Source organism: Macrotis lagotis, chromosome 2 (genome assembly GCF_037893015.1).
Source record: "Macrotis lagotis isolate mMagLag1 chromosome 2, bilby.v1.9.chrom.fasta, whole genome shotgun sequence".
NCBI lineage: Eukaryota > Metazoa > Chordata > Mammalia > Peramelemorphia > Peramelidae > Macrotis > Macrotis lagotis.
In genome coordinates this window covers 312,702,207-312,727,506 of record NC_133659.1, presented here as the reverse complement: position 1 = coordinate 312,727,506, position 25,300 = coordinate 312,702,207, and the positions used below count along the sequence as shown (strand labels likewise).

At 39.2% G+C, this 25,300-nt stretch overlaps 1 long non-coding RNA gene across 1 annotated transcript; it reads right to left on the bottom strand.

The window, feature by feature from the left end:
* On the bottom strand, nucleotides 1–24,199 carry LOC141515208 (uncharacterized). The gene is made up of 5 exons (XR_012476249.1): nucleotides 24,057–24,199; nucleotides 16,060–16,367; nucleotides 3,658–3,733; nucleotides 1,546–1,624; nucleotides 1–308 (listed from the first exon to the last, which is right to left on the bottom strand). It is a non-coding gene; the product is annotated as an uncharacterized LOC141515208 (long non-coding RNA).
* Between the last annotated feature and the right edge of the window lie 1,101 nt (nucleotides 24,200–25,300).

The following is a 25,300-nucleotide window of genomic DNA, read 5'->3' as shown; positions in this document are numbered from 1 at the left end:
TTCAAGACTTCATGATTTGTTTAAGTGTAGGTTCTCCCTTACCTAAAAATGGTAGAATCTCTCCTATGACCTAAGAGAGGGTCTTTGTGAATTGCTGTGGTCCAAGAATTTCTCATGCTTGGCTAAACTGGTGATTGACCACTTAAAACTGAGAGAGGCTGGTCCAGTCCAGTATGACTGATATGGTCCACCACAAAGCCATGTACAGTGAATCCTTCTGGCTTGGTAGGAACTGTTAGAGCTCATGTTCTGTTGACATGACCTTCAGGAACCCAAGGTCATTGTCACACCATGATCAGAGGAAAAGCCTGGTAGGAGAATGATAGATCTGAATCACAAGGCTAATTATTAAGGATGAGAAAGAACCTTGGGGGTCATCTAGCTCAATCCTATTGTATTTTGAGATGAGGAAATTGAGGCTGAGAGTATCACAGAATCCTGGATTTGGTACTGGAAGGGTTCTTCTAGTCTAAATTATCAATTTTGTAATGAGAAAACTAAGTCCCAAGGAGGTTGAGATGTGCTCAAGATCATACCTATATCTTGTTTCTGATAAGAAAACCCTCCTAACAATGTAGATCAACATCTTCTCAGTGACTGGTCATCTTTGAAATTTTTGTGGTCATGCCTTAGGTTCCCCATCCAATATATTTCAGAGATAGGACTGAACCTAGGTCTTCCTGATCTAGGGACCAGCTCCTCTGAGCTATACTATTAATAATACAAACTCTAGTTCTTAATGTGTCTTCTTTGGTCATGGACCAGAACCTGTAACTTGTCCTTGCTTGACTACTCTGGTGTCACCACATAGACAGATCTAGAGGACTGCCCATCAGATAGATGTCCACCACTTTGGATGTTTTTGCCAAGATGTGATGACGTATATCTGAGAGGAGATCTTTTGCTCTCATGAGTCATTTGTTGTCTTTCTGAGTAGAAATGCCTTTCTGTTTTGACAATAACCCCATGGATCTCTATGATAGAGATCTTCCTTAGAACATGTTAGATTTCAAGACCCTTTTCTATAGTTAGGACCAAAAGTATAAATCACTGAATCATTTCTGGCAGTAAGGCTAACTCAAAAGATGAAACCTTGATCTGAACTTTGTAACCTCATGTTGGCAGGTAGATCAGTAGGTAAATATGGGACTGGTGGCATTTGCTTTTGTATACCTCATAGGCAGAGGTATAACTAAGGTGGTACCCTGAGACTTTGCCTCTGGATGATGAAATTTAGAGAATACTTACCACATTATCTTCGTATAAATTTCCTCTCCCGGGGAGGCTGCATTTCTAGTCCTCAGTTCAGCCTGCTCCCCCTCAAAGTATCCTGGAAAACCTGACTCATCACATCCCAAAGGAGTGACCCCCCACTCTTCCCTCACACTGGTCCCCAGTTCTACTCTTTGGTTCCCCTTCCCTTGTCTCAGCTACAAAGATTTTTAGTTACAGCTCTGTCCATAGGCCAGACACATTGCCTGAAATTCCCAATGGGGATCCTACTCTGAGTGAAGGCATCAGTTTGAAGTTGTCCCTGTAATATACCTTAGAAATACAACATGTTGGCTCACTGGCATATATCACATCACACATCAGCAGGAACTCTTTTTCAGAGAGCAGGACCCTGCAGAAAGGAATCACAGAAAATATTGTGGTTTAGTGGACAGGGCACTCAATAAGACAGGACCTGGTTTTGGACTTTTGCTCCACCACCTGAGTTACCTTGGGAAAGTCACATGGCATCTTGGGTCTTAATTTCCATACATTTATAAGATACCAGAATAGGATCCTTTCTAGTTTTGAGTCTAGTAATAAAAGTAAAAGGATTAGAAGGGAGTGTTAAGCATAAAATGTTTCTAGGTAGTTCAAGAAGGTGAGGGTTAAGTTTAGGTAGGGAACCCTTGAAGACAATTGGCCCCTGGAATGGGTAACACCAGCAAAGGGAAGAGAAGACTGGGGAATGATACAGTGCTACAGGAAATGACTTCCTTTATCTTCCTTCCAATTCTGTCCAGAATTATCCCTCATGAAGACCCTTAGTGTGATGGGATCTGTCTCTAGTAATTTAGGCTTCAAATTATTTGAAAAATTTGAATAGAATTTTCATATTGTGGATAAAGTTCATCTCTCTGGGAACCCAGAGGGTTAACTGTGATCATTTCATATTACTATGAGTATATTAGGGAACCACTAAGGTGGTGAGGATTTTGTGAATCACAGTTTGTATCAACCTTCAGGTTGACCTTCAAAGCAAAACCTTCTGAAGTAAGCTATGAGGGCAAAGTCAAAATGGTGGAGAAAAAAACCGATTTTTGCTCAAGTTCTCCCCTATGCCCCTCTAAACAACTTTAAATATTGTCTCAAAACAAATTCTGGAAGAGTAGAACCTATAAGGGAACAGGATGAAACAATTTTTTGCATCCCAAGACAACTTAGAAGGTCTAAAGGAAGTAAGCTGTCAATCAACAGTGAACACTTATTAAACACCCAGTCCATACCAACCACTGTGTTAGGAGCTAAGGGAGATAGAAGCATAAAGAATGAAACAAAGCTAAGCTATGATCATTTCAATTACTCTGAGTATGTTAGGTACCTCCGGCTTCCAGAGTGCTCTTCTGGGTGCTAAGGGTTGGAGCTTTGATAAGATATAAGCCCTAGCTTCCTAAATTAATGGTGGGGGGGAGCTTTTATTATGTTCTATGAGCCAGGCACTTTGAGCTTTATGTTTTAGAAGGAAGATAAGACTCAAATCTAGCGAGTGATAGTGCAAAATAATTTGTGGTGAATGTATCAAGACTAGAGGAATTGTAGGTACAATAGTACCTTTCAAGATTCTCATCAGCGGGCCGGCTAGGTGGTGTAGTGGATGAAGCAACGGCCCTGGAGTCAGGAGTACCTGGGTTCAAATCCGGTCTCAGACACTTACTAAATACCTAGCTGTGTGGCCTTGGGCGAGCCACTTAACCCCATTTGCCTTGCAAAAAAAAAGAAAACTCTAAAAAAAAAAGATTCTCATTAGGACTCATTTGTTAACAAGGGCTAGAAATTTACCTTTATCAAGTTGGGGGGTTTATTAGCTGGTGGAATTAATATTCAAAAGTTTCCCCCTAGGAAAGAAGTTCTCTAGGTGACTTGTTTAGCCTGGCTCCCTAGGGCAATCAAGTGGTGCAGTAAATAGATCTCAAGTTGGGAAGATCTGAGTTGAAATCTGGATTTAAACCTTTACTAGCTGTGAGACCCAGGGCAAGTCATTCAACCTCTGACTCAGTTTCTTCAATTGCAAATTTGAGATAGAATCTACCCCCATAGGGTTGTTGGGGCAGCTGGGTGGTGCAGTGGATAGAGTGCCAAACCTGGAGTTAGGAAGACCTGACTTCAAATTTGACCTCAGATATTTATTTAGTTGTGTGACCCTGGGCAAGTTACTTAATACTATTTGCCTCAGTTTCCACATTGGTAAAATGAGTTGGAGAAGGAAATGGCAAAGCTCTCTAGTACCTTTACCAAAAAAAACCCTAAATGATGCCACAAACAGTTGGACACAATTGAAATGATTGAACAACAATGGTTAAAAAAATAAGGTTGCTATTAGACTCAAATCTGTAAATTGCTTAGCATAGTATTTGGCATGTGATTAATAAATGTGTGTTCCCTTACCTCTTATCTTTTTAGTGACTGAATTTTCAATTTCAACATACATTCATTAGATGGCTGCTATGTGCTGATCACTGTCCTGGACATGGAAGAGGCAAAAGACAAAAATGAAATGGTCCCTGCCCTCAAGGAGTATACATTTTATAAGGGAGAAACAATAGGTACATATATAGGGAAATACAAATCAAGTACAAAATAAATCTGTGGAATGGTGGTGGGGGGGTGGGGCATCAAATGATTTGCAAAATATAGTCATAGAGACTTCCCTGGGGTCTGAGCAGCTTAATTCTCTTGCTTAAGGACACATATGATATGTGTCCATGGCAGAACTTGAACTTGGGTCTTCAAACCCCACCTACAGTATTCTTTCCACTACACATTTAAAGGCACAGACTACAAGTTTTCTTTCCTTTGTTCCCACTCCCAGACAACTGTTTTTAAACTTTGTCTTCCTCGTGGCAATTGAAGGGGGGGAGTATAATTTAATTGGAAAAATGAGCCCCACAAGTAAGCAAACTATCACCTGTAGCACTTTCAGTGGGATTTCAAATATCCCCATGACACAATAGTAGCATTCCTGGTGTTTTGGATAAAAGCATCTAAATGTTGTTGACACCACCAGCTGCTTCCTCCTCTGTTATTTTTCTCCAGAGACCCAAAGGGACTAGCAAGATGGAAACTGTTAAGAGTTCCTAGGCTAATAAATCAGAAATAAATCCCATTTATGTCCTCTGTGATTATATTTTTCCCTCCCTAGAACAACAATAGCAAAATATTTCCTGTAGCCCCTATTGAGGAAAATAGCTATTGACAGCCTTCCTCCCTTGGAAGAATATTTGTATTTTAAAGGCAGGGAGATTTGTGGATGTAACCGTGATAAATTTCTGTTTTAACATCATATAATCACTCATTGGGATTTGATGGAAATGATTTTGCTAAATAAGAAACAAGGCCAATGCAGTAATTCTTCCAGGACTGATAATCTCAGCAGTCATACACCTTGATTTAATCAAATTATGGATACCCTGGGCAGCTGGGTGGAGCAGTGGATAGAGCACTAGCCATGGAATCAGGAAGACCTGAGTTCAAAACCTGCCTACTGTGTGACCTTTGGCAAGTCATTTAATCCCATTGTCTTAAATGAATAAAATAAAAAAATAGATTTTGGAATATCCATCATCAAAAGTGTCACCCATCTGTTACTTGGTGGTTGGGTCTTGGAGAATTTCCTGAAGCCCATAAAAGTGAAGGGATATGCCCAGAGATTCTAGGATCATAGAGTTAGCTCTAAAGGGACCTCAGAGAAGAAGGTGGGAAGAGAGGGGAAAAGAGAAGAAATGTCAAGGGAAGCAGAAGTAGAAAGCAAAACAGTAGAAGGGAAGGGGAAGAAGAAGATGAGAAGAAAAGGGAGAAAAAAAGGAAGAAAAAAGGAACAGAAAAGGCAGAGAGGGAGAAGAGAGAATAATTTACTATAAAGCCTGCTGCTAGTTGAGTCCTCTAAGGATACCTCTGAGAAGGAGCTGAGGATTGTGGGGCCAATTTAAGGTCAGTAGAGCTTGCTTTTGCAAAGTCCCTTCCTTAACCTTCTCCTATACATTATGAATGGAGCATGCTTAAGGAAAAAGGAAGGGACTTAGGAGTCTAGAAACTCAGTTTCTATTCCCAGCTCCACTGCTAACTAGGCTTTGGCAAGTTACTCCTCAAAAATCATAAGGGAACCATTTATAACATGAGGAAGATGGATTTTGTATCTCTAAGGAATCTTCCAGTCCCCAAAATTGATGCTTTTATGTGTACTGAGACTCATTTCTTCTTCCACACTGGAGTAAGGGAAAAGATGGAAATCAATTTTTTAGCCAGTTCATATTCCTCCCCCAACCAATACATGGTTCCCCTGTGAATGATATGAGCTTACTTTTAAGACCTACAGGATGGGGATCTATTTCATATACACATATATTTATATTGATGTTAATACCTAATAGAGAGAGAGAGAAAGAGAGGGTGAAAGGGAAATGGAGAGGGAGGCAGACAGAAACACTGACAGACAGAGGAGGGAGAGACAGCTAGAGAGACAGACGGAGACAGAGACGTAAAGACAGAAAGAGACAAAGAGACAGAGAAAGGGGAGAGTGAGGGAGACAGAGAATGGGGAGAGTGAGGGGGAAAAGAGGTAGAAAGGGAGATGGAGAGGCAAGAAGATACAGAGAAACATGGAGAGAAAGAAACAGAGAGAGACAGACAAAGAAAGAAGCAGAGAAACAGAGACAGACAGAAGGAGAGAAAGAGACACAGTGAGAGAGATACCATTGTTTTTCCCCAGGCTTAATATAACCCAAATGGAAGCATTTGTTTTTAAGGGAGTTGTTTGTTTATCCATTCATTCATTTGTTTATTTGTTTGTCTATTTATTTATTCACTCATTCATTTATGGTTTTTGCAAGGCAATGGGGTTAAGTGATTTGCCCAAGATCACACAGCTAGGTAATTATTAAGTGTTTGAGGTTGGATTTGAACTCAGGTACTCCTGACTCCAGGGCTGGTACTCTAGCCACTGCGTCACCTAGCTGCCTCCAGGGAGAAGTTATTTTTTAAAATTTTTCTCTTTTTATTTACTTTTCTCTTCATATATCTAATGCTTAACTTGTATGTATATTCATCATATATCATACATATTCATCATTTTTATGTACATGTGTTTTTATATCTCTATAAATATACTTTTGTATATATATATATGTATATATACTTGGGTGACAGGACTCATATGCATATGCCATTTTCATATCAGTGCAAGACTGTATGTGATAATAAAGCCCAAAGGAGAAACAGTCCTCGCAACATCCCACTGGCCCAACCAATGGTTTCCAAAAGACCGGAAAAGATTCTAACCAGATGCTGTTCTGATGTTGTCCAACTGTTGTCTATTAATAACATTATTCCTATGGAATGTGGCACCAGTACCCCCCTCCCACTCTCTGCCACCCAAAAGATGGTCTGAATGAACATCTTGTTTATTCAGAAACAGCTGATGATATTTCATGGGGTCTGCTGGTGGACTAGGGATAATAATAATGCCTCTTTCTCAAGTCTGGCCCCCTTCTCTGCCGTGCTTGTCACTGTCAGCCACCCCCTTTTCTGGGATACCACTTCCTCCCTTGACTCCCATAGCACTTCTCTTTCTTGTTTTTTTTTTCCCTTCCTGATGACTCCATCATTTTTGTTTGATCATCCTCATCCTCCTACATATTGTGTGTGGGCATACTCCAAAGCATTGTCTCAGACCCTTTTTTATTCTTTGGTTAACTCCCATGATTATAATTTAATATTGCCTCACCCCAACCTCTTAGAATCTCTAAATTCCTTCAAGGATCGAGTAAGTGCCTCTTTCTACATGAAACCTTTTATGATCTCCAGCTACTCCCCCCCTCCCCCCCAACAAATTAGCTTTTATCTATTTTTGGAGGGTATGTATATATACATATATATATATATATATATATATATATATGTATATATACATACATATGCACATTTACATAAATATACATGCATATATATTTTCACATACCTGTGTTTATATATATATATATATTTATTTATTTATATGGTATTTATAGACAATATAGACACAGACATGGACACAGACCTAGATACAGACACAGACACAGACACAGACACAGACACAGACGTAGATGTAGATATATATAGACATAGAAGCAGAGATGCAGTAGATAGAGTGGCAGGCCATTTTCCAGTGTTCAAATCTTTATCTAGACACTTACTGTGTGATCCAGGGCAAGTCACCTAACACCTTGCCTCAACTTTCTCATCTGTAAAATGAGTTGGAGAAGGAACCACTCTAATATCTTTGCCAGAAAAATTCCAACTGAGGTCACAAAGAGTCAGACATGACTGAAATAACAACAAAGTACAAGGTGATATGTTGTACTGGGAGCAAGGAGAGAGGAAAGGATGGAAGAAAGGGAAGAAAGAATGGAAGCCAGGAAGAAAAGAGGTGGAAGAAAGAGAAAGGAAAACAGAAAAAAGGAAGGAGGGAATAAAAAAGGAGAAATGAAGAGAAAGTTCTATTTCATTACCTACATGAACATTTCCCAATGTCAAGCTCCTCCTCTGGAAAATTGCCTTGTAATTTTGGTTATATGTTTATATATATATATATGCACATGTCTCCCTTGGTGTGTACATCTATGTGTATCTCTATCTCTATCTCTATCTCTATCTCTATCTCTATCTCTATCTCTATACTTTATATGTGTACATATCTCCCTTGATAGACTATAAGTTCCTTGAGGTCAGGGACTGCTTGATTTTTATCTCGGTTCCTCCAGTACTTAGCACAGTATCTTCTTCATATGATTAATAGGATTGCAGATTTAAGAATTACAAGAGGTTTTAGAGGCCAGCTGATGGTTCAAACCTTTTTATACATAAGAAAATCGAGTCCTAGAGAGTTTAAGTGATTTTTCTCAAGGTCGTTATTACATAAAGAGTCATTAGTAGAACTAGTATTCAAAGCCAGGCTTTCCAATTCCATTCCAATTCCAATTATTGGTTGACTATGGGGGATTTCTGTATGACCTTGGAGTTCATGCTGAGTTTCTTTGGAGGTAAGCTTTTTTTACTGACCTCCTTCTATTGGATAGCTGATTTGACCAGCTTTGTTTTGGGGGTTTGGGTTTTTTTTTTTTTTTTTTAGCCTTCTAGAGAGGCTATTAAAACCTTCACTCAAAGGAAAAATGTCAGAAGAAGGCTACCGATCTGATGCACACATGAAAGAAATAAAATATTCATTGTTCTGTCCCTTTAAATTTTCTGGTGTTGACATTAAAAGATTAGAAATGGCAGTGAGTGATTATTTTAAGAGACTATGAAACATCCTGTTAATGTATTTGACCTTTTATAAAGCAGCTTTAGGCTATGGTCCCACAGAGTGCACTAGGCTTTTATAAGGGAAGTAAAAACCAAAGATTTGTATATGTTAAGAGTCTATTTTCATACTTCTGTCTTGATGAAAGAAAGTCAGAATTTTTTTTTTTTTTTTTTTAGTCAAAGAGGAAACCAGAGGTAAGTGGTTGCTGTGGAAAGAAACTAACTTTGCCCTCCTGTCGACACTCTGAGGTTTAGTTTCTGTGTGATTAATGATTGCCTAGCTGTGTGATCTTTGGCAAGTCACTTAACCCCATTGCCTTAAATAGTCACATAGAATCCGGTCCTCTTGACCCATTTATGGTGGCCTGGCTTGGCCATCGGGCTCTTGGTTTGGGGGGGCAGGAGGTTACCTCTGTGATCCATTTGTATTTGAAGAGTAGTGTATATGAATAGGGCACTGTACTTAGAGTCAGGATAGACTGAAGTTCAAATCTGGCTGTAAGTACATATGTTAATTATCATGGGACCCTGGGCAAGTCATTTGCCCAACCTCTCTAAGTTTCAGTTTCCTCATCCATAAAATGAAGGAGCTGGACAGCATATTGGCAACCAAGGTGACCCGATTATACTTACTAGTTGTGTGGCCCTGGGCAAGTCATTTAATCTCTGTTTGCTTTGGTGTAAAATGGAGATAACAATACCTCCCAGAGTTTTTATGAGAACTAAATGAAAAAACATTTGCAAAACAGTGCCTGACCCACAGTAGAAACTTAGTAAATGATTGTTCCTTCCTCCTTTCTGAGCTTTCTTCCAACTCTAAATCAATAATTCTGTCTATAGCTAGATCATGATATTTAAGGGTGAAAAGGAATATTCAAGGGGTTTCCAAGGGGGAAAAGTGACAGGAAAGAGATCTAATACTTAGAATTTGAGTCTCACTTTGCCTACAACTTGGAAAGAGATCTAAAACTTATAACTTGAATCTCATTTTGGCTACAACTTGAAGCAGTTAATTTGGGAATACATTTTTTTAAAATTCTCACTTAATGGGAACATGAAGAATCAGCCATCAGCCTTGATGCTTGTGACTCACCCTTTCTTAAGATGAGAACTTTCTGACCTGTACCCCAAATACCACTGCTACCTGAATATTGCTGCTAGGCTACAGAGATTTTTCATTTTTCACTTTTTATTGGTGTGACAGCCTTTATGGTTAGAGACCCTGCAGGTTCTACCAGAATCTGTGGGGAGTCACTGTTCCTTGATTTCAGTTGTACATAAATTTCTTGGAAAAGAACCTTTGGTGAGGCAGAAGCTGGAACTCCCTGCCTCCTCCAAATTCAATAATAGAGACTCCCCATGATGAGTTCTTAGATGCCATTTTGTGAGATCTGAATCAAAGCTCCCCAGACTCTCTTTATCTCAGGCCTTAAGGATTTGAAAAAGAAAATGGAAAGATAGTAAATGCATTGCCAGAAAATTACATAACTTGGGATTATATAACACTTTAAGTCTACAAAGTATTTTTCATACGTCATCTCATTTGATAGGAATCATATGTGGTAGATGCTATTGATTTTTTTTGTGTTTTTTTTTTTTTTTTTTTTTTTAGTTTTTGCAAGGCAAATGGGGTTAAGTGGCTTGTCCAAGGCCACACAGCTGGGTAATTATTAAGTGTCTGAGACCGAATTTGAACCCAGGTACACCTGACTCCAAGGCTGGTGCTTTATCCACTATGCCACCTAGCCGCCCCATGCTATTGTTTTTACCCCATTTTTTCAGATGGGAAAACTGAGGCTGAGAGAGGTTAATGCAATGCAAGGTCACACAACTAAATGAGTTTGGGAGGGGAGATTCAAACTCAGGGCTTCTTGACTCAGGGTCCATCTAACTGCCTTAAAGGCTAATTTTATCCTGGTTCACTCTGATAATTGAGGGTGTATAGTGATAGGGAATGACAAAACTGGAGTCTTCAGCCCTTGTATATACAGATACTCTTTCCTTTTAATGCATTTTATTGGTGTGCCTTTTTAAATTGCTATCATTCCCCACAGACTAGTCCCCTCCTAAGAGATTATTCCCTTTTTTTTTTTTTTAGGTTTTTGCAAGGCAAACGGGGTTAAGTGGCTTGCCCAAGGCCACACAGCTAGGTAATTATTAAGTGTCTGAGGCCGGATTTGAACCCAGGTACTCCTGACTCCAGTGAGATTATTCCCTTTTAACTGAAATTCATTTAAGGAAAACAAATCAGTTAATTGGGTGGAACAGAGAGCAGGTGGGGGGGTCTCATTCCACAGCTGTAGTCTATCAGTTCTTTGCTAAGAGTCCTGATTCACCATCAATCATCATTAGTTACTGTATGGATCCAAATTCTGAGATCATTCAGTCTTATTTTCCTTTATAATATCATGGACTTCATGTTGAATGTTCTCCTGGTTTTGCTTCTGTATCAGTTCATCTTGTTCATCCCATGCCTCTCAGAATTCTTCATATTCGTTTTTCTCATGAGACAGTAATAGTCTGCCATTCATTTCCTACGATTTCTTTACCATTCTCTAATTAATATATTGAGGCAGTTAGGTGGTACAGTGGATAGAGGACTGGGCCTCAAATCAGGAAGATTTGAGTTTAAATCCAGCCTCAAATATTTACTAGCTGTGTGACACTGGGCAAATCACTTAATCCTTACTTGACTCTAATGGGGACACACTGGAGAAGGAGATGACAAACCACTCAGATATCTTTGCCAACAAAATTCTATGGACAAAGGTCCTTGGAGTTACATAGGATTGGAATGCCATTGGACAACTGTACAAAATTGAAATATTATATAGTTATGCATGTATGTACAAAAGTGATTTATTATATATTTGTAAACAATTATATGCTAATTGTTATATCTAGAATTATACATACTTATTTATAAATTTAATAATTTATAAATAAAAATTTTATATATATGTTATATAAACATCTATTTAAAAATTATAATGTGATAGGCACTGTGCTGAATACCTTATAATTATTATCCCAATTTGATCCTCACAACAACCCTAAGAGGTGGGGGCTGGTTTTATGCCCATTTTACTTGAGGGAACTGAAGCAAACAGAGGCTAAATGACATGTTTAGGAACTCATAGCCATGGAGTATCTGAGGTAGAATCTGAAGTCAGTTCCTCTTGACTTCAGGACTGGGCTTTCCTGTCACTGTGCAAGAACTAAGTGTCCCTAGGATGGACATCCATCCACTGTATTTCCAGTTCTTTGCTCCAGCAAAAAAGTACTGCCATCAACCTCCTTTAAGACAGGCATTGGTGTCCAGGAAGGTGGCCAGGTAGTTATAGTCTGCCCTGGTCACTTTTCATATATATGTATATAAATATACATAAGATTATACAGATTATATGTATATGTGTATTTATATATGTATATGTGTGTGTGTGTGTATATATATATATATATATATATATATATATATAGAGAGAGAGAGAGAGAGAGAGAGAGAGAGAGAGAGAGAGTTAGGTAGCTCAGTGGATAGAGCATTGGACTTGGGAGTCAGGAGGATGGGAGTTTGAATCCAGTCTCAGACACTTGATGCTTATTAGCTGTGTGACCTTGGGCAAGTCACTTAACCCTGATTTCCTCACATCCAAGACCATCTCCAGTCATCCTGATTCGTATCTGGCTCCTGGACCCAGATGATTCTGGGGAGAAAGTGAGCTTGGTGAGTTAGCACAGCATCCAGTCACTCAAATCCAATTCACTTGCATGTCATGACATCATTTCCCCTCTTGTCATGGTCTTCTTCAAGAACAGAGGGCAAAACGTCCTCATCATCACTGTCATCATCATCATATCTATCTATCCATCCATCTATCTATCATCTATCCATCTACACACATATGCGTATATAAAGTCTCCTTTGGTCTTCACTGTGAGATGAGCATTATCCCATTTTACAGATGAGGAAAAAGGGTGAGAGAGGTCTAGGGAGGATGCTAACTCATCTTCCTGAATCAAGGGCAGAGCTCTCTCCACCATGCTACCTAGAGGCCATCCTCTAGAAGTGATGAATAGAATAAACAAAGAAAGATATGTTAGGAATATTGAGATAGGTGATATTAGCCCTATTTTAAAATTGAAAGAGGCTAACGGACTACTTGAATAAAGATTTGAACTCAGGTCTTTTTGATTTCTGGTCTGAGGCTCTGACATTTTGACACCTTGAGACCATCACCTGGAAATGATGAATGTAAAAATTACAGGGAACCCTGGAAAGACTGTTACAAACTGATCTAAACAAAATCCATAAAACAATATATACAGTGAATATAAGGTTGCAAGAGGATGGAAAAGAAACCACAAAACTAAAACTGAACTGTGAAATTATAATGACCCAGTTTGACCCCGAAGAAGAAACATTGAGAAGGTACCTCCATCTTTCTCTGAAAAGGTTGTGAACTATTGCAATGTCACACTTTTTCTCATATGTTGATTATTTTTTTTTCTCTTTAGTGCTCCATCCCAAGGATGACTTCTTGGGAGAGGCAATGGGAGAGTCATATACACAAATACATACATACATACATACATACATATCTATCTATCTAAATATATCTATATCTATATATGAATATATAGGAAATGTGATTTTAGCAAAAAAATAGCAGGGAGACTAGGTGGTGCAGTGGATAGAGCACCAGTCCTGGAGTCAAGAGGACCTGAGCTCAAATCCAGCCTTAGACACTTAATAATTACCTAGCTGTGTGGCCTTGGGCTAGCCACTTAACCTCATTGCCTTGCAAAAACCAAAAAAATACCCTACACAAAAAAAATAGCAATAATTTTAGATGGGCATTTATTTAGGGTGAGAAGGCTTGGGAACATCAAATGACCTTTGTAGTTTCCTGAAGGCAATCCTGTTTGAACTTTCCTTCTTTAATTCTGGGTTCCCTTCAATTTTCTTTTGTAGTGTATATGTGAGTATATATGAACACATTCCTATATACACACATATTTTTATATAGACCAGAAGACACTCTTATATACACACATGAAATAGAAATATATAGGCAGAGCCATATTATTATGTTCATATAGAAATAGGTAATATGCATAGATGTAAACACACATAAGATATATTTACATATTACATGTGTGAATGTGTAATGAATACATGTATAAATAGAACTATACAGAATTATGAATATACAAACATGTCTGCATAAAATGTGGATTGCTATTGCCTATATGTGCATTTATACATGCATAGAGATATAGACCCATATAATTATACATTTGTGTATTATACACACACACACACACACACAAACTGAACAATTATAATTTCACAGAGATCAGTTTTGGTTTCATGATTTCTTTTCCATCCTCTTGCAACATTATATTCATTGTATATATATTATTTTATGAGTTCTGCTTAGTTCAGTGTTACAGATACACATATGAACCATGAAATTTATTTCTGACTCAGAGATCAAACTTTATCTATTATATAATTTAGCTTTTCAACTTATGGCTATTATATTTTATAATTCAGCTGCATTTTTCTTTCATCAGGTGACACTCACTGGGTCTCTCTGTTAGTGGTTCTCTGGAGACCAGATGCTTTGGGAGAGAGAATGCCTTGCTAATTTAAATATGCATTTCAGTGAAGTGAGACATTATTCTAATCAAACTTACTTTGTTATTCCCAACATTTCCCCTGGGGATGCTCATTTCTTCTGAAATATAAGGAAAGCATGGTGACCAACCATTGAAAATTGACCCTCTCCTTCAGTTCTTTTTTTCTTAATGAAAGGGTGGAAAGAATTGCAGAATATATTTTAAAATAATGGCTAATCAAAGAATCATTTGTGTTTAGATTCAAAATGTCTTTTTAAACTACTAAAAGCTACCATTTATATAATGCTTTAAGGTTTTCAAAATGCTTTAGGCACATTATGATAACATCTGGCAAGTAGGTGATATTTTTATTATCCCTATTTTACAGATGAGGAAACTGAGGCAAAAAGAGGTTAAGGGAATTGCTGAGGGTCTGAGGTTAAAATTGAACACTGGTCTTCCTGACCCTGGGTGCAGCACCCTATACACTGTGCTCCTAGCTACCTACAGGACAGGTTCTTTTCCAGGGACTAGTTTGTTCTTTCTCTTCTTTTAAGGGAGACAATATACATAATTGTGCTCTGATATGTATTTTAAGACGTCCCTTTGCCATTGTTCTCTATCTTGAAGTAATGGTTCATTTGGACCACTGTAGACTTTTAAGCTAGGTGGCACAGTGGAAAAGAACCGGCCCTAAAATCCAGAGACCTGAGTTCAAATTCAGTCTCAGATACTTAATAATTGTCTAGCTGTGTGACCTTGGGCAAGTCACTTAACCCTATTGCTTTAAAAAAAAACAAGATAGTATGATCCTTGCTGGAGGAGATTCAATGATGCTGGGAACATCCAAATGATTGCTTCATCCAGAGTCCTTCTTCTGGGTACCAATACCTATGGACCCAGAATAACTACCTCTACAGAGCCCATATATAAAACAGAGAAAGACATAAAGAGCATCCTCCCTAAGGGCAGGGGTTATCCATTTTGTTAATGTAGGTCTTTTACATTGGGCTGTCTGGTTCCAGGCTATTGTTCTTGCCCACAAAGACCTTACATTGTAATGGAGAAAACATATACATACAAAGAAACATGCACAACAGATCGAAGGTGATGTGAGTGGAGATGGTACCAGTGAATGGTTGGCAAGGACACGAGACAGGTAAACTCTTCTTGTCCTTGTTCATTATGTCATATTGTCTCTACCTATAGTAAGTATTTAGTCACTGTTTGTTGAATGACTGAATGATCCTCAGCACCTCTGGTGCTGAGATAGTTTCTTTCTTCAGGATGCATTCTGAGTATGAATTTATGGTAAGGCTGAACTCAGCCTTTCCTGTTCCCAATTACTTTTCCACACCCAGAGTCCCTCATTAAACTGCACTTGAATCTAGCTGACTAGAGATTGGAGGAAAGAAAGACATTTCCACCATTCCCACCATGAAGCAACATTAACTTTGCATAATAATCACTGCAACTGCTGTTCCTCAGTTTTGGCATCTTCTGCTCCCATCCTTCAGGATCCCTGAGCTGGGCCTTTGTAGGAAGTGACCTCCCAGGATCTCTGTCCTGGGTGAACCCAGGGCCTGGGCTGTAGCCAGTTACCAGCTGCTCTTCTGGGGCCAAATGGGGGCTTTCAAAGGAGGGGATAGAGAGAGAGAGAGAGAGAGAGAGAGAGAGAGAGAGAGAGAGAGAGAAATGATTTCACCTCCAGCTTGTTCTCCATTAGGAAAGCAAGGGAGTAACTAGGGCAGATGACAGGTGGGAGAGTTTCTACCTTTTCCTCTCCATATCCCATTAGTCCCCACCCAGTCAGAAACCAAAGTGCATGTGAGATGGGCCAAGGGGGAATCAAAACAATGCAGTCTCTGCCACAGCCCTGCTTTTGCCTACCAGATTCAGCCCTGAGATTCTGTCCCAAGCTCTTCTTTGCTTGCCTCCTTCCTTAGGCGAATAGTGATACCCGATGATGCTCAGCCCATCTCCCGATGGTGGAGACCCTGGCTTCCTATGTCCCTCTGGCCCGGTCTTTGCCATTCTCTCTCTCTGTTCATCAGGTCACGGTGGTTGGTCCTCCCACGATGGCTTCTCAGAATCTTCTAACTTGTTTGATTCCTGTGATCCATAAGCCCCCTTCAAAGTCAGGATCAGAAAAGGACTCTGGGTAGTTTGTTTCAAATAAAGTCCAAAACCTCTCAGACCTTAGAGGAGAAGGGAACAATTATTTTTGTATTACCTACTATGTGCTAAGTACTTTGCAAATATTGTTTCATTTGATCTTCAACTACTCTGGTAACGCATCCAAGGTCACACAGCTGGTAAGTGTCTGAGATTAGATTTGAACTCTTCCTGACTACAGACCTATCTACCTCTTTCTCCACTGTATCACCTAACTTCCTTAAAGAGAATCGGACAGGGTCTTACCTGCCTGAAGACACCTCTGTCCTTCTCCCCCCTTGCATTGTTGTCCATGTCCTTCTGGAAATGCTCCAAAAGATGGCTTACTTTTTTTAAGTTGAATCTATATTGTTTCATTCAGCGCTTTCTTATATCTAGACAATCAATAAAAAATAAACCAAACACTGATTTGTGTCTGATTTCCAAGATATAAAAGATCACACTCAAAATTTAACAATTGGCTTGGGAGTTGGTTCGAGGTATCTCCAATTCACCCCCAAGTATCTGATCTGATTCCTGGCAGAGCCTACTCTGCAAAACTTACCCTCACCACTTCACATATAATTCTGGAGCTCCATATTTTTAAAAATATGTATATTGTAAGTGGGAAAAAGGCAGAAACTAGGTCAGTAAGAAACTGAGCCAGGGGAAGAGATGATTAAAGAGTATCTTTTTTAGAATCAGAAGAAACCTCATAGACCATGAAGCCCAACTCCCTCATTTTACACATGAGATCTCTGAGACCCAGGATGGTATATGACTTGTTCAAAGTCACACAGTCGATGCTTATCAGAAGTAGGATTAGAACTCTGGTCTTCTTACTGCAGAACCAGAGCCGCCACATCAAACTACCTTTTAAGAAAGAATGTTTTTCCAGATGAGATCTGAATGCATAGCCTCTTTTTCACTGACCTACCTTTTGTTCTCTCTTTCACTTACCTCCCCTGTCTCCCAGAGAAGAGTGATCTAGATATTTCCATACATCTTTGTAACCTGACCACTTTTTACCTTTTCAGTCTTCCAAACTAGTGACCCTGGTACATATGGACATCTCCAACCATAAACAGTTTTCCTTCCATGTCTGGAGCTGCTTTCCTCCTCATCTCTTCTTCTGGCTTCCTTCAGGTTTCACCTAAAATCCCAACTTCTACAAGAAGGAGGAGCTTTCCTGGTCATCTTTAATGCTAATTCCTTCCTCTGAGATGACCTCCCCCCATTTAGTCCAGTATATATCTTATCCATAAATAGTTGTTGGTATCTTCTGTCCCCATTAGAATGAAAGCCCTTTGAAGGCAAGGCCTGTTTTTTGTCTTTCTTTTTATCGCTAGTGCTTAGCATAGTGCTTCAGAAATGCTTGTTAACTTGTTCAGGTAAAGAATGTCCCTTTGAATTGTTCAGGATTCACTGCCCCATAGGAAAAGGATGACAGGGCCAAGAAAATAACTGCAACATGCATCAATTTATTCTGTGCATAAGGGAAAGAATGATTTTCCTTTAAAATCAAACTATTGAATCAACTCAATTCAAATCAACAAACATTTCCTGTTTTTTTTTTTTTGACATCTATATCCATAAAACAGAATGTGAAAGAACAATCAATAGTTTTTTTTTAAAGTTGCTAGTAATGTGTAATTAATTTAGGGAGTAGTTTTGATGCTCTATGGAGAGTCTTATGCCATGGGATATAGGAGGTTGGAAGGATGGTAATGGAAGATGATGAAAATCATTTTTGATACTGGTTATTCAAGGTGAAAGGGAGGGAGGAATTGAAACTGTGATTTCATTGGTATAGGAACTTCTTGAATGAGGGAACTCTCTATACCATTATAGACTGGCATCTTGTTTGCAACTTTTAGTGTTAGAACAGAGGTCCAAGTAGTCTGGGGGATGATGATATTTGTCCTTTGTTCTCAAAGAGGACCATGACATCAGAAAGGTGATGCCATGACAAGCAAGTGAATTGGATTTGAATAGGGGGATGCTGTGCTAAGTCACGGGCCTCACTTTCTCCTCCAGAGCCATTTAGGTCCAATGGCCAGATATGAATTAGGACAACTGGAGATGGCCCTGTCTGTGAGGTAATCAGGGTCCAAGGTCACATTGCTAGTAATTAAGTGTCTGATATTGGATTCAAAAACTCCTGTCCTCCTGACTCCAAGGCCAGTGCTCTATCTACTGCCCAATTCTGGGGGATGTTAAAGGGGGTCTGTGAATTTGAAAATTTTTATTTCAAAGTAATTGTTTCCTTGCTATTTCTATGTATTTTATTTTAAGTATTTAGAGATTATATTTCAAGAAGGGGACTATAGACTATAGACTTAACCATATTTCCAAGTGGGTTAAAGACACAAAAAATTTGAGAACAATGTTATATCAAATGGAGAACTGAACCTGGAACTGGAAGACCTGAGTTCAAATTTGACCTCAGATACTTATTAGCTGTGTGTTCTTGGATAACTTACTTTGTTTGCCTTGGTATCCTCATCTGTAAAATGAGCAGGAGAAGAAAATGGCAAACTCAGAGACTTAACTAGCAGTGTGATCCTAGGCAAGTCACTTCATCCTGTTGGCTTCAGTATCTTTGCCAAGACAACCCCAAACAGGGTCACAAAGAATCAGAAATAATTGAAACATAACTGATCATCAACAACAAAGAATGAACTGGAGAAAGAAACAGTAAACCACTCCAGAATCTTGGCCAAAAATACCCAAATAGGGTCATGAAAAATCAGATGTGACTGAGCAACAGCAACAATTTATTTATTATTATTATTTATTTTCTAAATGATATTATCAGCTCTCTGGACTAACCTTGTAATGGTGAACAAATCACCTCCTCTCCGTGGGCCTCAGTTTCCTCACTGTGAAATGAAGGGAATGGGCAAGGTGATTTCTAAGGTCTACACTATACTCACCTCTTATCTAACCTAAGATTCTTTTTTTTTTTTTAGACTTTTTTTGCAAGGCAAATGGGGTTAAGTGGCTTGCCCAAGGCCACTCAGCTAGGTAATTATTAAGTGTCTGAGACCAGATTTGAACCCAGGTACTCCTGACTCCAAGGCCGGTGCTTTATCCACTGCGCCACCTAGCCGCCCCGTCTAAGATTCTTATCATGAGACATCTCATTGAGTAGACAACAGAGGAAGCTGTATTTGTCAGAAGGCCACTGTAGCTGTTCAAATGTCCCTTGGGAGAGGAAGGGTGATCTTTTGGGGGGGATGTTCCCCAGCATTCTTTCAGTTCTACTATAGCAAAGGCAAATCTAACAAATGAGCTCAAGGTTTCCTATAGAATAACATTTTTTAAGTGAGAAAACCAAATATATTGAAATGTGGTTAACAAAATATTTTTCAAATGTTCACAAGTTAAAAACCCCTGAATTATGAGAAGGCCCATAGAGTCTGTCCCTGAAAGAATGAACTATAAGACTAGTGAGATTCTAAGGGCCAGAGAGAGGGGAGAAGGGATAAAAACAAGACCCTTAATGAGAGGAGGAAAAGTTCATAGGATCCTATGTTTGGAAGAAAATAGCAAGCATATTTTCTGTAGTCTAAAAAATAATGTATCAGGGGGCGGCTAGGTGGCGCAGTGGATAAAGCACCGGCCCTGGAGTCAGGAGTACCTGGGTTCAAATCTGGTCTCAGACACTTAATAATTACCTAGCTGAGTGGCCTTGGGCAAGCCACTTAACCCCATTTGCCTTGCAAAAGCCTAAAAAAATGTATCAGGTATCAATCTATCAAAAGAGGAAAGACATAAACTGATCGAACCATTTGGGGCATGGATAATGGGGACATTAAAGACCCCCACATAAAAACTGTCCAACAGACTAATCTCTCAGTTGTCTCTTCTTCTTCAAGTCTTCATCTCAAGTGTCAAATAACATTTAGAGCCTTTATTTTTCTAAATAATTTGCTCTTCAACCACTTGCATTACTTATTTTCATTACCCCCCCCCCCAGTCTCAGAGATACTGCTAGTGATTTCACTTTATAAAAAGGCTTAGTATTCTGGTACCCCAAGGTAGTCTTTTTGCATTCAGTCGGGGAAAAATGAGATGGTTGTAAATAGACCTTAATTAGGAGGCCATTCTTCAGGCTTGCTGAATCCTTCATTACATGATCTCCTTTCAACACTTAGCAGGTGACTGAGGAAGAACTCATGAATTTTCCTTTTGCATGAAGACTCAGGAAATTGTGAAGAAGCTCACATGGGTAACCAAGTCGCAAGGAAAAGATCAGACACTAAAATTATCTGAATCTGTGTTAGCTAATGAGTTTAGCCAGAACAATATTGTATACATTATTCTCAGTCTAGCATTTATAAAGACCTATTATTCCAATGGAAAGTTGAGCGTGAATTAGAAGTTATGTTTATTTATATACATATTATCTCCTATATGGATTCTTGGATAGAATGGGAGCTTCTTGGGGGTAGAGATAGATAGATGGATGGATGGATGGATAGGATAGAAGATGGATAGATAGAAATAGGAGATAAATAGATAAGTAATAGAAGAAACAGACAGACAGTCAGAGAAATGGATGGATGGATGGATGGATGGAATAGATAAACAGAGGAGATAGGTAGAGGGAGAGAGAAATAAATAGGTAGATAGGTAGGTAGTAGATGGTAGATAGATGGATGATAGATAGAGAGATAGATAGATGATAGATAGATAGATGATATAGGCAGATAGATAAATTACTCCCTGCTTTCTTTTCAATAATCCTGTGAAGCTGGTAGCACAAGTATTATCAGTCCCATTTTGAAAATGAGAAGACAGATGTTCGAGGAACCCAAATAATTTCCTTCAAGTCGAGATATCAGGGATTCCTGGGAGGCCTCCCAAGAGTAGTTGGCATTCAGGCCCTCCACATTTTTCCCCTGACCGCCCCCCCAGTCCAATCTTTGTTCACCAGCCAGTGATCCAGACAGTTTCAGGAGCTCCTGATGGGGCACTCCCTCCCCCAGGTCATATTGGAACCTTCTCTACAGTGCTTGGGGTACAGAGAGGTTCAATAACTTGCCAGCAAAGAGATGGCAGCTTCAGAAGGTAAAGCTGATCCTTTTGACTATGATGCCAGCTCTCCAACCATTCTCCAGGTTATTCCTCTGCCCCCATCTCAGGGTTGTATAAGGACCAGATGCAAAAGATGAGTTCAAATCCTGACTTAAACACTTCTTGGCTATGGTTCCCTGGACCATTGAGTTGAGCTCACCAGGCCTTTACCTCACAGGGTTGTTTTGAGGATCAAATGAGATCATAAAAAAGAGTATCCCCAAAGTCTTAGGGATGTTATAAGCTTTCATATCTTATTGAAATCCTATTGATAATTACTTTTTAATACTAATTAAAAACTATTAATAGCAAAAACAGTTAATTCTATATAATAATTATACATTAGAATCTATCTATATATATAATTAATGAGGTTTAAAAATAAATATTACTATATATTAATCATGGAATGCATTCTTTTTTTAAAAAAAATTATTTATTTAAGGTAATGAGGTTAAATGACTTGCCCAAGATCACACAGCTAAGCAATTATGAACTCAGATCCTTCTGACTCCAGGACTGGTGCTCTATCCATTGCACTAGGCTTTCAACAATAACAGTAATGTTGTTTAAAAACTATTGAGTTGGGTGGCTAGGTGTCACAATGGATAGAGCACCAACCCTGGAGTCAGGAGTAGCTGAGTTCAAATCCTGCCTCAGACACTTAATAATTACCTAGCTGCGTGGCCTTGGGCAAGCCACTTAACCCTATTGCCTTGCAAAAACCTAAAAAAAACCCCTATTGAGTTAAAATAATTAATAATGTAATTATTAGTACTGAAATGTTATTAATAATAATTAAATAATGAGCCAATAAAGCTTAAGACTGTACTAAGACTTTTGGGACCCTCTTCTATACATAAAGTGTTTTGCCAACTTTAAAGTGCTATATAGATGCCAGCTGTTTTAATTATTGTCTTCTACCATGAACTCTTCATTCCAGTCACACTGGAGTGTAAACAGCCCATTAAAATTGTACTAGAATTAAAAATAAAAGTCACAGCTAGGTGGTACAGTAGATAGAGTACCAGCTCTGCAATCAGGAGGATGGGTTCAAATCTAGCCTCAGACACTGAACTCTAGCTATGTGATTCTAGACAAGTCATTCAACCTGGATTGCCTCCCCAGAAAATTAAATAAATGAATAAATGAAATAAATGTCATATAAAGAAAGGCATATCTTCAGTCAGATAACTGATAAATAAAAATATGTATAAAATTATTTTGCAAATATAATACTATTTGTGTCTAATAGTAGCCATTTCTAGTGTAGGGTGAGATGGGGAGGGGAAAAAGGGGAAAAATTTCATGATTGTTTTATTATATATTTAAAAGGAATGGCAGGCTATGCACAATAGTTTTGTAGTTTCAAATGCAATCTTTTTTATTATACTATGCTATAAACTTGCCTATTTTATTCCACAAATTAAAAATCAAATAAATAAATAAAGAGCTGCTCTTGGAGGGGGTGACTTCCCCATCACAAGAAGTCTTTCTGAAGAATCCAAATAACCAGTTCTCAAAGACATCATAGTGGGGTTTGGAACTGGAACAGCCTTGGAAGGCATACTAATGTACTAAGAGATCAAACAGACCTTGGAGGTCCATTTTACAGTTGTGGAAACTGAGGCCCAGAGAAGTGAGGTAACCTCTCATTCAAGATTCCACAGCTCTTTAGTGGCAGAACTGGGATCAGGGATCAGGTCTGCTGACTCAGTATCCAGACCTTGCCCACTGTATGTGTGCCCATCAGATAGGGAGCTGGGCTGCATTTCCTCTCCTAGGGACCCTACCAGTTCTTCCATGCCCTCTCTGTTCCTCTGAAATGGATGCTAATTCAATTCTCGATGGGTGGCTTGTTGGAAAACTCCTACAAATGACTTGTTATGCAGGTGGCAGAGATGAGAAGCATATTAATAATCATACTTAATGCTGATTTACCTAATCTATTGGCATCAAAGGATTGCACCTGGGAATCTAAGATTGTGTCTTTAGGGAATACCATTGGTGCACCTGCAGAACCCACTTAATGTACTTTTTCTTATTCAAAGGACTTTAAAGATGTTCTGCTGAGAATGGAGGTTGTGCAACTGGGGCTGCTTGTGGTCTTTAGAAGACTCAGAAGGTGTTACCATAGTGCAAAGAATGCTGAGCCTGGAGTCAGGAAGACCTGAGTTCAATCCTGATCCCAGACACTTATTAGTTTTGTGACCCTGAACAAGTCACTTCACCCTGTTTGCCTCAGCTTCCTCATCTGTAAAATGAGCTGGAGAAGGAAATGGCAAACCACTTCAGTATTTTTGCCAAGAAAACCCCAAATGGGGTCATGAAGGGTAGAATAAGGTTGAACATGTTAAATGTTCTAAATACTGGCTATAAATATGAAGCTAGGACAGTCCCTGTCCTCAAGAAACTTAAATTTTAGCCAGGGAAACCCACATGTAGGGAATGGTGGACAGGGAAGGTTGCTGTATTTTGGAAAGTAATAGAGATGATGAGTAGGGTCATTGGGAAGTAAATTGACATACACCTTCCAGACAGAGTTATTTGATCATTGTTCCAGAACTAAATGGGTTGGTTGTGCCCAGATATTGCTAGATGTGCCAGCCCACTATGACTACATATATCTCCCAGACCCCTTTATTCCTTACTCAGTCCCTAGACAATTCCCATCCTTGGATTGCAAGAGCTACTCCATTGACGCATGGGTGACGTGCATTTCTCCCTGTGCCAACAGGCAGATAGCGGTGTGGGCTCCCAGAGGAGCCCCCCTCAGCCCAGGGATGGGGGAAGAGTGGGCTCACCATCTGCTGAATAGACCAAGCTCCAGGAGGGATTTGTCACAAACATCCATTGTGATGCAGAAAATGAACCAAATGTCCTTAATTTTTACTCCCTTAGGCTAATTCCCCCCTCCCCCATTCCCTCCTTCCCTCCACTTTGCTTCCTCTCCTCTTATGGTGCCTCCAAAAGGGAAATGTCCTTTCCTAATTTCTGGTAGCTGTTCTCTGTGTTGGTCAGAGTTTCAAGTGGGCTTTTTTTTTTTAAATCGTATTTCAATACTTTGTTTTATTTACATTGAATAGATACTATTGGAATTTGTTCACACTCATAGACCTTAATATGTATGCAAGAAGAGTAGAAAGTATTTGACTGATTGTGTATAAAACTGTGGTAAGGACTCTAGGCCTCCAGAAACAAAACTAAAAAGTGATCTTGGTCTTCAAGTTGGTTACAAAATCTGGAAGAGAAATGGCTGAGCCAATAGCTCAGAGGATGGAGTTAGCCTTAAACTATTAAGGGGGTCACAAGAAGATAGGAATCCCAGGCTGTCTAGTGAGTTCCTTTCGTTTACAGAAAAGAGATTGGGGGACCCTGAGAGGTTAGGTGGTTTAAGCAAAGACACAGGTAGTGGGTGGCCATGACAATATTTGAACCAAGATTCTCTGACTCTACCATCATGGTTCTTGATGATTGTAAAGATCTTTAGTTGGACTCTCTGCCTCGTCTACCCTCTTTGGTTCCTCTCTTTTAGAGTCTTTTATAACATGGCCCTGATCTACTTGTTCCTTTCCACTCAAGAGATCCAACTCAACGATCCAACGACGTTGGTATTCACTCCATCTCCTGAATCCAAGCCTATACGTCTCCCCTTCCTCATCTTAGTAATGACTTCTTTCAGGTTCTACTTTTTTTTTTTTTTTTGCAAGATGCTTTTCTCAGAACTGGTGCCTTACCTCAGCCAATTATCTTCCATTTATCCTAGCTTTATGTTCATTCATAGTTGTTTGTTTGTTGTCTTTCTCCTTAGACTGTGAGCTCCCTGAGGGCAGGAATCATCTTTTGACCTTCTCTGTAACACCAGTTCTTATCTCAGTGTTTGACATATGTCAGG